Consider the following 13659-nt stretch of genomic DNA (forward strand, 5'->3'; position numbering starts at 1 on the left):
CAATCTCCTGATCCAATGCCATCAAATGCCTACACCTCAATCAGAAGTCATCCTCGGGATGAACTCCCATAATAAATTATTTCATGTCACAAAAGCTCCAAAAGCTGTGATGCGGACGTGTCTCAATACGTTGCAGGAGGCAAGCTGAATAGGCACCGTGAGAACGTGAAGCATAAAGCGACTCTTACCGTTAAGGGGCTGTAAGGTAGAGCAGGATGGATGGATAAGTGAGGTTTCTCTCTGCTGCTCCCATCCGCAGCTCGCAGCTTGTTAATTTGCCGCAGACTCCGCCCCTTTCTCACCGATTGGCCCACAGAAACTCAACCAAAGAGTAAAGATGCGCAGTGAGATGTATCCCTGCGCCTTGTTTCCCTACTTGCAAATGCTGCATTCGATCTTGGATTTCTCACGAAAACAAAAATGCTGCCTGGTTAATGCACGTTTTAACCTCCCCAAACGACGACTATATGTTTTAGTTAGGAGTCACTACCACTGTTATGTTCAATATTTAGGTATATATATTCCATGGTTTTGGTCAAATGCCAGACTGCTACACTGATACCAGGCTAAGAAAAAGAGAAAGAAAAATAGGAATATGGTATATCATGAGTTTTAAAGTCATCATTTTGACTTGCAAAGTGATATATAATTTCAAAAACGATTATTCTGGGTTTCAAAAGTAGTAATTATAAGTTTTACAATCATAACGGATTTTCAAAACAATTGTCCAGCTAGCAAGTGATTGTTCTGAAAGTCCAGAAATGACGTCCACAATGGAGGACTGACTCTGGCAATAATCAAAAATAAATATAGAAATAAATATTTGCTCAATAAATATTTAACCATAAAATAAATACACAAAATACAGCAAAAAAAAACAAAAACAAAAAACAAACAAACAAAAAAAAACCCAAAAAACAAAAAACAAAACAAAAATGTAAACAGTAATTAAATTACACAAGGAAACATAAATGTAAATATCTCTTTTAATTGGCTTATTTATTTATTCCTCTTTTCAATAGTCACCACATTTATTTATTTTCCATTATAATTGTCAACTTTATTTATTTATTACTTAGTTTTTAAGTGTATTTGTCGCACGTGTGCCGCGTCATCAGAGTGGTGTCCTCATTTGAAAGCCTAGCATTTAAATGTAAACCCCCCCTTCTCCTTGACAACGCTCCTCATCTACCGACCCCCCAAACCCAATTCGGCTTTCATCTCAGAGATACACGACCTTCTCACTGGTCTGCACCACCTCTGCCAACATTATGATACTTGGAGATATTAATATTCATGTATACATCCCCTCTTGCCATTTCTGCAGCTGAGGTTGTGCAAATTCTGGACTGCCTCAACCTTTAATAACATATAGATGGCCCCACGCATTCCAGGGGGCACACACTGGACCTCGTCATATCCAACTCTCCCCCCCCCCCCCCCCCCCCCCATTAGCAACCTTCTGACGCATTATTTGGGTGTATCTGACCACAAGACCATCTCAATGGAGCTGTCACTCCTTTCCCCACACACCAAAGACAAACGTCAAATCTTCTATAGGGACCTGGAAAAAATCAACCAGGACAACCATTGACCTCAAATATTTCACCTCTGCTGATTTCTCTTCAGTCACCGAGTCGGTTGACTTCTAAAACCAATCTCTGAGCAGTCTCCTAGATCTCCACGCCCCGGTCAAAACTAGAACTGTCAGCTTCTTACGCTCAGCCCCCTGGTACACCTTTGAACTACGGCAAAAGAAAAAAGCTGTTTGAGTCCTTGAATGGCGCCTCAAGGCCTCAGGACTCTCTGTTCATAGGAAGGCCTGCCGAGACCATCAGAAGTCCTATGCAAGGTCCTTGAGAGATGCACATTCACAGCTCTATTCCAACATTATCAACAACAGCCCTGGCAACTCCAAGCAACTTTTCTCAACCATACATTACGTTCTCAAACTGAAAATTCACTCTCATACAGAAGACACAGAAGAAAGGTGCAACAATTTTATCACTTTTTTCAGCAAAAAAGTAGATACCATCCGCTCCCTGCTACCCAGTTTCTCCACACTGCCTGTCCCGACTGGCGACCTACAACCTGGGATGTCCCAACCTCTCCGCTGTTTTTTTGGTCATCTCACAACGAGAGGTTGAGGACATCATCAAAAAGATGAAACCATCCACCTGTGCCCCGGACCCTTTCCCCACAGTTCTGGTGAAATCCAATCTCCATACCATAAGTCCCCTTATCACAAAGGTCATTAACCACTCTCTCCAGTCCGGCCAGGTTCCTTCAACACTGAAAACTGCTGTCATCAGGCCATTTCTCAAAAAACCCACCCTAGACCCAACTACAGGCCTATCTCCAACCTTCCGTTCCTTTCAAAGGTGCAAGAAAAAGTAGTTGCCGCTCAGCTTCAGGACCATCTAAAACAACATGACCTGTTTGAAAAATTTCAATCTGGTTTCCGCACGGGCCACAGCACAGAAACAGCCCTGGTCAGGGTCACAAGTGACCTGTTGATGACGGCAGACACTGGCTCCCCATCTCTTCTCATCCTCCTGGACTTGACTGCAGCATCCAACACTGTGGATCACAGCATCCTCCTCCATCGTTTAAACTCCACTATCGGTGTCTCTGAGTCTGTCTATGACTGATTTTCATCATACCTCACTGGAAGAACTGATTATGTTGCCTTGGAAGTGTGGTGTCCCTCAAGGCTCAGTGCTCGGTCCCACCTTGTTTATTCTGTACATGCTCTCCTTTGGCCATGTCATCAGCCGGCATGGGATTTCATTCCATTGCTATGCTGATGACACTCAGCTCTACCTCAGGACAAACCCAACACCCATCAACTTTGACCACCTGCCTGGAGGAGGTAAAGGCGTGGATGAAGCAGAAATTTCTTCAGCTAAACAGCTCCAAGACTGAAGCCATCTTAGTTGGCACTCCACACCAGGTTCGGTTATCTGACATCACCTTCTCTGGACAAAATCTTCCACTCTCAACATCTGCTACTAACCTGGGTGGACTCTCATCTGACCTTTGAGGCTCATATCAAACACCTCTGCTAGAAGCTCCGTACAATGAGAGATCGGGTTTGCATCAGCCTTCCATAGCTGGAAGTGGCTAGCCAGGTTATCAGTGAGCTGAGGCCTTTAGCAACTTGATTTGAGAACAATGCTGTAATTCCAGACTTTATTATCTGTGGACGCTCTGACTGAACGTGTGTTTCATTAAGCGGCTCACATGGACTCAGATGTCAGCAGGTGTCATGCCAGTTTTCCCGACAGAAACTACAGCTCCTGTGTTTGAAGTTCGCTTTGAGCTGGAGCAGCGGATCCAGTTCAAAGAAAAAAAGGTGTTACTGGGTAGGCCTATGTTTGACTCTTTTTAATATCTGGCTATCCAGTTAAAGGGCCCTAGAGAGCCATGTTTCTGAATAGGTCTCCAAAGCCCAAAACAAACCTTTTCATTGATTTTAATGACCCTGAGTCTGTAATATGTCTTGTTTACAACTGTTTCATTCTTCGATCTTGACAGCCTTAAAGACAGAGGTGAAAAAGAGCTATGTGGTAGCGTATATTCAAAAGATTTGGTTTTACTCAGCATGTTAAACAGCACACATCTTGGACTTGATCATCAGAAAAGGTCTGAACATTTTGTAAGTCTCGGTCACTGATGTTGCTCTTTCTGGCCACTTTTCTGTTATCTTTGAAAGCATCATTTCCACTAACTCAATCAGCAAAAGATATAAGAAAACACATTTTAAGGCCAGCGCTAAATAAGCCTTTAACTAAATATACTCTTCTACTTTGCCTTTACCCTGTAATTCAGTAGATGCACTGGTAGATAACTTCCACTCTAAAGTTTCAGACATCATTGATTCCATTGCTCCAATTACAGTGATGGTTGTCTGTGGGAAGAGGAAATCTCAGTGAAGAATTGCTTCACCAGTTAGAAATGAAAAAAAGGGGGTGATGAAAAGATGAGTGGAGTTGGCAAAACACTGGACTCCAGGTTCACTTTGAAGAGAGACTTTACAGATATAACTTACTACTGAAAAATGCAAGGTGGTGTTTCTTCTCTGAGATCATCAGCCTAAGCATTAGTAATGCTCTTGCCTTATTTGCCACTGTTGACAGGATAACAAATGCTCCTGTGTCTGTTGCATCTGAACTCCACTCTACCAGGGCCTGAAATGAATTTGCTAGCTTCTTTACTGAGAAAATCCAAACGATTAGAAGAGCAGTCTGTACATCAATATCAAGTCCAGTTACAATATTATCTCTAATTAGAACAAATTATGACAGGCTGCTGCACTATCATGCACATTGCATACCGTATTATGTATATATGAGGGAGTCTTTTCCACTGCTAAATATTTCACACTGTGCAATATTTACTCTGGTATTTATTTTTTATCTCCCACTCTTGGAATTTCTTTGGAGCTAACTTTAATCAGACTAGTTTGTTAATTTTTTTTCTTCGTCATTTCATTGCTAATAATTGTGTGTAACTGTCTGTGGGTTTGCCACTGTCACACCTGACATTTTGATTCTTATCTTATCTAAATAAACTACAAAAGCTTAAAATAAATCATACACCCGCTAAGTTCTGTCATGTTTTTGTGACGAACACAAACACAACCACACACATAGAGTTCTGTTTTGTGAGTTTATTGAAGATGATGAATTGGCCGCAGGACCAGCAGCACGGCAGAATGGAGACTTGGAACCAGAACTTGACCTGCAGTATTAAGCAGCATGACTAGGTGAATACTTGAAGGACTGGAGTGAGATCGGAACCAGAACCACAACAGACAGGCGGAGATGAAGGGACTTCGGGCTGGACCAGAACTGGATGAGGTGAGCAGCAGTAACAGAAGTTAGCAGAACGATCCGATGAGGAAGGACTGAATGCAGGGAGTGCTGGCTGATTAGTGACTGACAGGTGTATGTGATTACTGAACTGTGGGACTGGAGCTGTATGGAAGGTGGAAAGTGTCCTGAAATGTCCATGGTGCAGCAAGCAAAGCTGCAGCATGACAAGTTCCTCCTCCTGCTATCTCAATGTTTGATCCACATTTTTCTTCAAGAAGGTGCTACTTATCATAACGTCTGATTTGACTCACATAATAAACGTGTCCTTTCTGTCAGGTGTTTCCCCCAATCCCTGAAAAGAGCAAATATCCAACCACTGTTGAAACAGAACAATTTAGATAAACCTTTACTGTAGAACTGCAGGACCGTCAAAAACATCCCCTTTATCAATAATGTTTTTGAAAAAGCTGTTAAATACCTTCTTAACAATGATCAGCTGCTTAGATCCTCCAGTCATGTTTCTGTACTTACCACAGTAATGAGATTACCGTTGTTAAGGTGTTCAATGACATCCATATAAATGCAGACTGGAAAAATCACAGTGCTGGTATTATTAGACTTCAGTGCATCATTTTACACAGTTGATCACTATATTCTACTGGTGTGCCTGGAAAACTGTGTCGGGCTTTCTTGCACAGCACCTCACTGTTTTTTTTTCTGTATCAGTATATAACATCGGAGACCACAAACATCACATGTGGGATTCCCCAATGCCCCCCCCCTGCAGTTCGATATCTAAATTACCATAGATATGCAGACCACACACAGCTCTACATCACAATGTCACCAGGTGACTATAAACCCCTCTAAGCGCTGGATAAATGCTTATGATGTGTGGATGTGCCATCATTTTCTTCAACTGCATAAAAACAAAACTGACGTAATAATTAATAAAGGAGGAGTGACCAAGAGTCAGCACAGAGCTTCAGTTACTACAGTTAGAAACAACTAATCAGACTCGAAATTTTGGTGTAATGATGGACTCAGACATGAACCTTCAGAGGCATTTAAAGGCAATTACTAACCTGGCCTTCTATCACTTAAATTTTTTTCCCAGAATTAAAAGAAAAAATGTCCCAACAGAATCTTGAAAAACTAATCCATGTGTTTATCTCTAGTTAAATTGATTATTTGACTAGCTTTTATTCCTATATTTTAACCATGTAAAGCACTTTGCATTGTCTCTGTACTGAATTGTGCTATATAAATAAATTTGCCTTGCCTTGCCTATTGCAACGGGGTTTTCACAGGTCTGCCTAAAAAGTTGATCAGACAGCTGCAGCTGATCCAGAACGCTGATGCCCGCGTCCTCACTAAGACTAAGAGAGTAGAGAATATCACCCCAGTTCTAAAGTCCTTATTACTTGTCTTATTTCATAAATCACTGAATGGCTTAGCACCAAAATGCATTACATATTTGTTGTCAGTGTACCAATCATCCAGGCCACAGGTTTTCTGGTTCAAGTCTACTCTGCATAACCAGAACCAGAACCAAACATGGAAAAGCCGCATTTAATTCTTATGTCCCTCTTATCTGGAACAAACTCCCATAAGACTGTAAAAGTGCTGAAACCCTGAGTTCTTTTAAATAAAGGTTTAAATCCCATTTGTTTAGATTTGACTTTAGCTGTTATATTTAAGCCATTAGTTGAAAGAGCATTAGTTTAAGTTTGTATTCCAACTTTTATCATTCCACTGTAATATACTTTTCTCGGGGTGTTTTTCTTTTCTTATGTTCTATTTACGTATAGTCCTATGAATTGTCCTGTTGCAGAAATGTAAATCATCAAGTCATGATGCTGCCACTCCGACACTTCACATTTGGGATGGTGTTCTTGGGTTTATGAAGCTCAAAATGGTGATTTTGGCCGAAGACCTTCATATTAGTATTATGAGACCACAGGACTCTTTATGTATATGCTCATGAAGTAATGGCTTCTTCCTCTTTGTGAGGACTTTCAGCCCTCTAGACCTGGACTATTCAAGGCTGGACGAAGACCAAAATTTAACTTGAGGAGGATGATAAGGCAGCTACAGAAAAAGTCCCACGCTTGCAGTTTAATAATAGCAACACAGCATCTTTGTGTCTGGTGCACAACAGAGCTGGATGCAGGTCTCTCTCTCTCGCTCTCTCTTGGCTGGTTTATTTATGTAGCACTTTACAGTAACAGGATGATTCAAAGTGCTATACATGAACAAAAAAACATTACTGAGGTAAATATTACATAGGTAAAGAAAAAACACTACATTAACAAAGGAATAAACTAAGTAAATCCTTGACTAGACTTCGTTCATACATTAACAAACACAGAAAGCATGAATCTTGGGAGTTTCTGATCTAAAGTAATTTTGTCAAACATTTCTAAAGCTACAACTAGACTAACTTCTTTTGTTTAATTGTTTCACTGGAACGAGCTTTGTCACTAACATTTAAAACTTTATTGTTTCTATTCATATGTTACTAAAAGAAAAACATTACATTAAGCTAAGTCAATTCTTGTCTAGACTTTTTTAGTTTCACTGGAATAAGCTTCATCACTAACATTCAAAGCTTAATTGCTTCTATTCATGTTAACAAAATCCTTAAAGCTACAACTTAAAGGAGCGATAAGGGATATTTTACCATTAGGTGGTGCTTGAGCACTGTCTGTAGACCAAAACAAAATGTATTATAAGCCATGTCTCTCTCTACCTTCACTCCAGCTGCAACCCGGCCCCTCCTTCTCCTTCTCACTTGTCGTCTCGTAGGTGCATATTTGTAAAGGATAAAAACACAGCAAAACAGGATCAGTGTTTGGAGGAGCATTTTAAGTGAAGAAGTAAGTAACTCATAACTTTATAATGTTGTTGGAAAGAGACCATTTTGAACTGCTAGGCGTTCTCTCCGTCATATTACTCTAATGCTGCGCTGCTCTGATGGTGGCATTTTAGGGCAGGGAGGGACTAAGCCCTGCGTGGCAGCTGTTCACATGCATGCACACATGTGCACGTGCGGCCAACCTGAGTATGTAAACAAGGTACTGGAGAACCACATAAAGAGATGCAGTGTGATGTCATACCGTAGTCCATCTGAAATATTACCTTTAGTTCTTCACCTCACAATTTTTTTAAGTTCTTTCTATCTAAAGTGATGAAAATTCGCTTATTGCTCCTTTAAGGTCTCTGATCTGACCTGTCTGAAACTACAGCTAAAATAGAAGGCAATCAGAGTAAAGGAAAAAAGGACAGTAAAGGTGGTGTATGTACAGGTATGTTAGTGTAATCATGTTTGTACGCCCGCGTATGTGTGTGTTAGTGTAGGTCTGTAAACTGTAGCAGATAGCCCTTGCAGCCATAGTCATTGATAGTGATGAGACATCATCAGGCAGTTCAGTAGCATTCTGTTCCAGGCCACAGATGTCACAGAGCATCTTCATTACATAACATGCAGGAGAAATTAAGATTTTTGGCCTTTCAAGGCAAACACGGGGAAGCCAGATTCTGATAACAGCATTTGTCTTCCAGTAGGCAGACTCTTTTTTCCCCCTATCTGCTTTAAAGTCTCACCGGTTCTTCTCAAATGACGATTCCAAACCGCCAGATTTGTGATCATTCTGCCGAAGCAAAGCTTCCAACTTCTCCAAGATCAATTCCATCCCGCCAGCGAGTTCAGGAACCACAGCTGGCCTGCAGTTCTGCTTACACAGCATTGATGCCTCAACATACTGACATGTGCCTAAACAGCTGCTGACATTTTTGGAATTTCTCGATACTCCAGGTAACCACCAGAAAACAGAAATTCTGTCATCAAAATCCAAATTTGGATGCATTTTCAACATCCTCGACCGACTAAATGGACAGATGCATGATCCTCCTCCCATGTGTCCACTGTGTGTCCAGCTGCAAGTGTCCCTGGTCCAACACACCTGAGTCAAATAATCAGTTCATTACCAGAACTCTGGAGAACTTGGCCAAGTCCTAATACTCACACTACACCCTATGCCTTTCCGTGAAGTGTACCTGGTGGAAGTGCACATAAGGGTTCGAGTGCGCAGGTTGCAAGTGTGCAAAATCGGAGAATTGTGTCAGTAGGGGTTATGTCATCGACTTGCGCCTTTGTGTCCTAACTGCGACATCAAAAATGACGGGACCATCAATGTTTTTGCAATATTCACTGCTAAAAATGATGAAGATTGCAATAAGCAATCGTTTTGAGGAGAATAAAATGCAGCAACCAAAATGTAAGAGGGTTGGGCATACCAGAGCGGTCATTGTCACAAATGAAAAATAATTTTGTAAAATATCTACCCACAATAAATCTAAAATAACTAAAAAAAAATTATGTTGTGTGTCTTTTATTAATGGTAGCACATTGTTGTGATATTTCTTTTGTTACAGAAAATAATAGAAATAGAAACTTCATCAACAGCTGCTGTGGGGTAATAAATCAACAGAGCAGACAGGAAGCATAACTGGCTGCTGACTTTTTCAGAATCTGCCACATTCACATTAAAAAAACTCAACATGCAAATCATTACTTGCTGCTTTCAGACCTTTTAAAGTGTAAATACATCAAACAAATTCAACAATTTAGGGAACACTTATTTCTTGGTGACGTTTTCAACAGATCTCCCAAACAGATCTAGTATTTCTCTATCCTGGTCGTCGTTCTTTTTGCCTCTTCTCTGCTTCCAACACCATTAGTTAAGGTCCTCTTCTGCACTCTCATCACTCTTTCTCTTCCTTTTCTCCCTATTTCCCAAATTTGTATTATTTCACTGCAAGGGAAATAAATATATTAAGTGTATATTTAAAATGCATTGCCTTAGGCTTAGTTAAATGTTTAAATTGCTTACAGCTGTTAACTGAAACAGTTTAGCCTTGGTGGAGGCAGACCGTGCCCAGTGACAGATGGTAATGTTTTTAGTTCTAAATGGAGAAAGGTTAAAAGTCATTTCATCCGTATCAATAAAAAAAAAAGTTTAATTGTTGTAAAAAATAATAACTACCATATTCGTTTTAAGAAACAAAAATTGGTGATCAGTCATTTGATCCACTTTTGTGTCAAAATTCCCGGGCTTAATGTGGGGAACCTGGTATTAGTGAACAATCACTCACCCAGAGGCATCGATTAGAACAGCATAAGCAACAACACAAGGGCAGGGACTTGCATTGAAATACCAACACCAGTTTAGGTTTGAAAAACATCATTAATGACCTAATTGAATTGAATTGAAACCTCAATGACCCATTCAGCTCAACTGTTGAAACAATTGTGCTGCAAACTGTAGGAAAAATGTGTTTAAATTAATCAAAAAGAGAGAACAAAACTGATAGAGATCTAATGATTTTTGCCTTTTTTAATAATTGTCAAGGTGACAAGGTCATTTGTCGAGCTTAATGTAAGGGACCATGGTACACACATTCAGAAAACACAGAATTTATATAAATAAAGATTCATATTTATTTCAATGCAGCTTAAAGAGCGGACCTTTTCTATGAAAAAGGGAACTTTTTCATAAGTGCGGTGGTATCTGTTGTGAATCGGCTCTATATAAATTAACTAAACTCAATTAAAGTTATTCCGGTTTCAAAGCGTATGTGTAATTGATTATATCTGAATGAACTCACATTCAAAGATGCAGAGCTGAAATATTGGATGGTGACCTGGATCGGGATCAATCTGTCTGCATGATCAGACTCTGCTCTTACAGAAGTGTTTTTGGTAAATCGATTTTCATTTTTTTCTGAAAGACTTGTGTTCCCCTGGGCAATTTCTTTCACATATGGACTGTCAGGATGTGTGGCTGTGGAGCATGACCCAAGTGCAAACCAAAATGTTGGATGAACATGGAGATGTTTAACAATCAAGGAAATTTACTAAATTACAGAGAAGCATAAGCAAAACAGGACAGGGAACATTGTCAGAGTCACAGGCAGAGAAACCAAGAGAGTGATGTGAGAAAACGGGCAGAATAATCGAAAGATCCAGAGGAAGAATGGCCTACAGTGAACTTAAGTTCTGGAGGAGGTGAGGAGAGTAACTTTGGAAGCCATTGTGATAATTTGAGGATACTTTGGAGCAGCAGGGGGAGAAGGGTAAGCAGGAACTCAGCCTGAGGGAAGGAGACTTATTGACACAGAGGAGCTTAACAAGATATATAGATTCAGTCCATTTACCATTCAACAAATACAGCTAAGTATTTAGACAAGTAATAAGACAAGAGCGGACTAAAATAAAAAAAAATTTTCACATAGGCAATTTATATTTTTAGGTCAGTTACCTGGTCATCTGTCTCTCCCTGTGTTCTCTCTCCCCCTCTTTGATCACCCACCTTCTGCTCTCTCTCAACTGCTGCACTTCATTTCTCACCTCCTCCTCTCTTTCTCTAATCACATTGCTCATCTGTTCTTCTATCATTCTTCAATCTGATATGAAAACAGCTCAGTTCCTCTTTAAATGTCTCACAAAAAAGCAAGACAGCATTGTGGAAAAAAAACAGTGTTACATCGCTAGTAGCAGAGCTGCAGCAGTCCCTCCCTGTTGGCAGGAGTGTCTGGGAGCATGGTGTTGAAGGCTGAGCTTAAGTCCACAAACCGCATCCTAACATATGTGTTGGGATGCTGCAGATGAGTCAGAGCCATGTGAAGTACTAACGAGACGTCATCCTCTGTGGAGCGATTCTCCCTGTAGGCAAACTGCAGACTGTCCAGACCAGCAGGGATGGCATTCTTGATGTATTTAATAAGGATCCTGTCGAAGCACTTCATGATGACAGGGGTTACCGTTGAGGCAGTGATGGTTGTTTTTTTGGAACAGGCACATTAATGGAGAATTTCAGGCAGGCAGGTACTAAGGAGAGCTGCAGGAATAGGTTAGATATGTCCAGAAAACCCCCTGGAAGTCGGTTAGCACATGATCATAGCTCTCAACTCTCAAGCATTGACCGTGTGACACACGCATTTCATCAATTGCACACGCTCACACGCATTACTTTGAAAATCTCAATCTTACAATGAAAATCTCACTCTTGAAACGCACGCGTACGGACGCTTTACGTCATGGCGGAACCAATTTGCGTTACAATAGTTTCCGCACGTCCAGTAGTAGCGGTAACACAGCTGCAAGTACCGGTGTGCGAGTTAAATGGTAAGTCGGAATGTGTTATTAAAGTCCGTGTAAAATAGTGACCGTCTTGAATCGAACAACAGCACCCCCCCGTTGGACCGTCTTCAATCGAACAACAGCACCCCCCCCCCCCCCCCCCCGGTTGGACCGTCTTCGAAGGACCAACAGCACCCCCCCCCGTCAACAATCTCACTCTCAACAATCGTCAAAAGTTGGGAGGTATGCACATGATTGTAGCATCCAACCTGACACCATGTCTGGGCCTGCAGCCTTGTTGATGTAGATCTTTGAGGTGGAGGTCACTTGATACAGCTACAGCATGAGGGGCTGATATTGCACCTCTGGTTGAGCTAGCTGTTCAGGCCTTCTGCTGTTTGGAGAGTTGAGGTACGCAAAGAGCTTGTTTAAGATGTCGGGGAGAGCTGGGTGCTTATAGTCAGTGGTGGTCCTGATGCCTCTCCACATATTACTTGGGTTGTTGCTGTTGAAGTGTTCCTCAATGCTCTGCTTGCATCTGTGCTATGCCTTTGGGATGCCTTTTTTCAGCTTACTTTTAGCCCTGCTGTAGGCCAGTCTGTCTCCTGATCTGTATGCTGTGTCCCGGTTGCCTGGTAAGCCAGACTGACTTACGCTGTAAACACAAAATATCAGTTTGAAAAGCAACGGGTAGAGCCTGATTTCGAAGGGGGTACAGGGGCGGAAACAATTACGTCCGCCATCTTGACTGTTATACAAAAAAGCGCTGCTGCATTATGGGAAATTCTGCCACTAAGAGTGACGCATCGTAAACTCCCACCTCTTGTGCTGTGATTGGTGGGGGAAGGTTTGGCTGGAAATCTGGGCCTACCCAGACTGACAAGCTGTGTATTGAATACACATAGCATACGTTAGTCTGGCTTGCCAGGTTAAGCCGGGCGTACACTGTACGAGTTTTTCAGTCGTGGTACTTATATACATCTCAAACTGTGCGACGGAACCGCGGGGTTTAAAAAGTTCACCGCTCACGATCTGTGCGGCGCGACGCTCGGACGAGACCGGACTGCTCACACTGTACGTCGTGTCCCCTCTGGGACCGCCCGCTGTGGTGGCAGAGGCAGGCGAGCGACGGTAGGTGACAGGGACCCAGAGCAGGGGTTCGAGCCCAGCTCTGACGAGGCCCGCAGGAGGCACCGGGCTTCGGGGGAACGGAGGGGAGAGAGAGGAGAGACGAGACGCACCGGCGGCCCCCCCCCCAGCAAGCGGAGGAGTGCCGAAACGCGCGGACCGCGGAGGAGTGCCGAAACAGGCGGCCATCGCGTTGCGCGGACCGGACGGCTCGCCCTCCCCAACACCGGCCGGAGGTTGCTTCAGGGACGCACGCTTCCCTCCCTCCGCTGGCGGGGACAGAGAGGAGGGGAGGGCGCCCCCTCGTAGCTCTGCTTGAACAGCAGGATGCGCTCACGAAAACCTCACGACAGCCGACTGAATTTCAAACATGTTTGATTTTCACCGATCGTCCGATTCCTGATCGGGAACTAGTCGTGAGAAGCCAGTCCCCCCTCCTCCCCCCCTCTACGATCAAGCTGAAATTCGGCCCGATTCAAAAATGCTCGCACAACTGAAGAATCGGCCCGAAAAGGGGAAAAACTCGTACAGTGTACGCCCGGCTTTAGCGACTTGAGCATTCAGCGAAAA

At 42.4% G+C, this 13659-nt stretch overlaps 1 protein-coding gene across 1 annotated transcript in view; it reads right to left on the minus strand.

The window, feature by feature from the left end:
* Positions 1-288, minus strand: part of serpini1 (serpin peptidase inhibitor, clade I (neuroserpin), member 1) — a 34708-nt gene extending 34420 nt beyond the window's left edge. The window contains exon 1 of the mRNA XM_012874829.3: positions 189-288. The gene's annotated coding sequence lies outside the window, so the exon portion shown is untranslated. The remainder of the gene's footprint in view (positions 1-188) is intronic.
* Between the last annotated feature and the right edge of the window lie 13371 nt (positions 289-13659).

This window comes from Fundulus heteroclitus, chromosome 18 (genome assembly GCF_011125445.2).
Source record: "Fundulus heteroclitus isolate FHET01 chromosome 18, MU-UCD_Fhet_4.1, whole genome shotgun sequence".
In the NCBI taxonomy this organism is placed as follows: Eukaryota; Metazoa; Chordata; class Actinopteri; order Cyprinodontiformes; family Fundulidae; genus Fundulus; species Fundulus heteroclitus.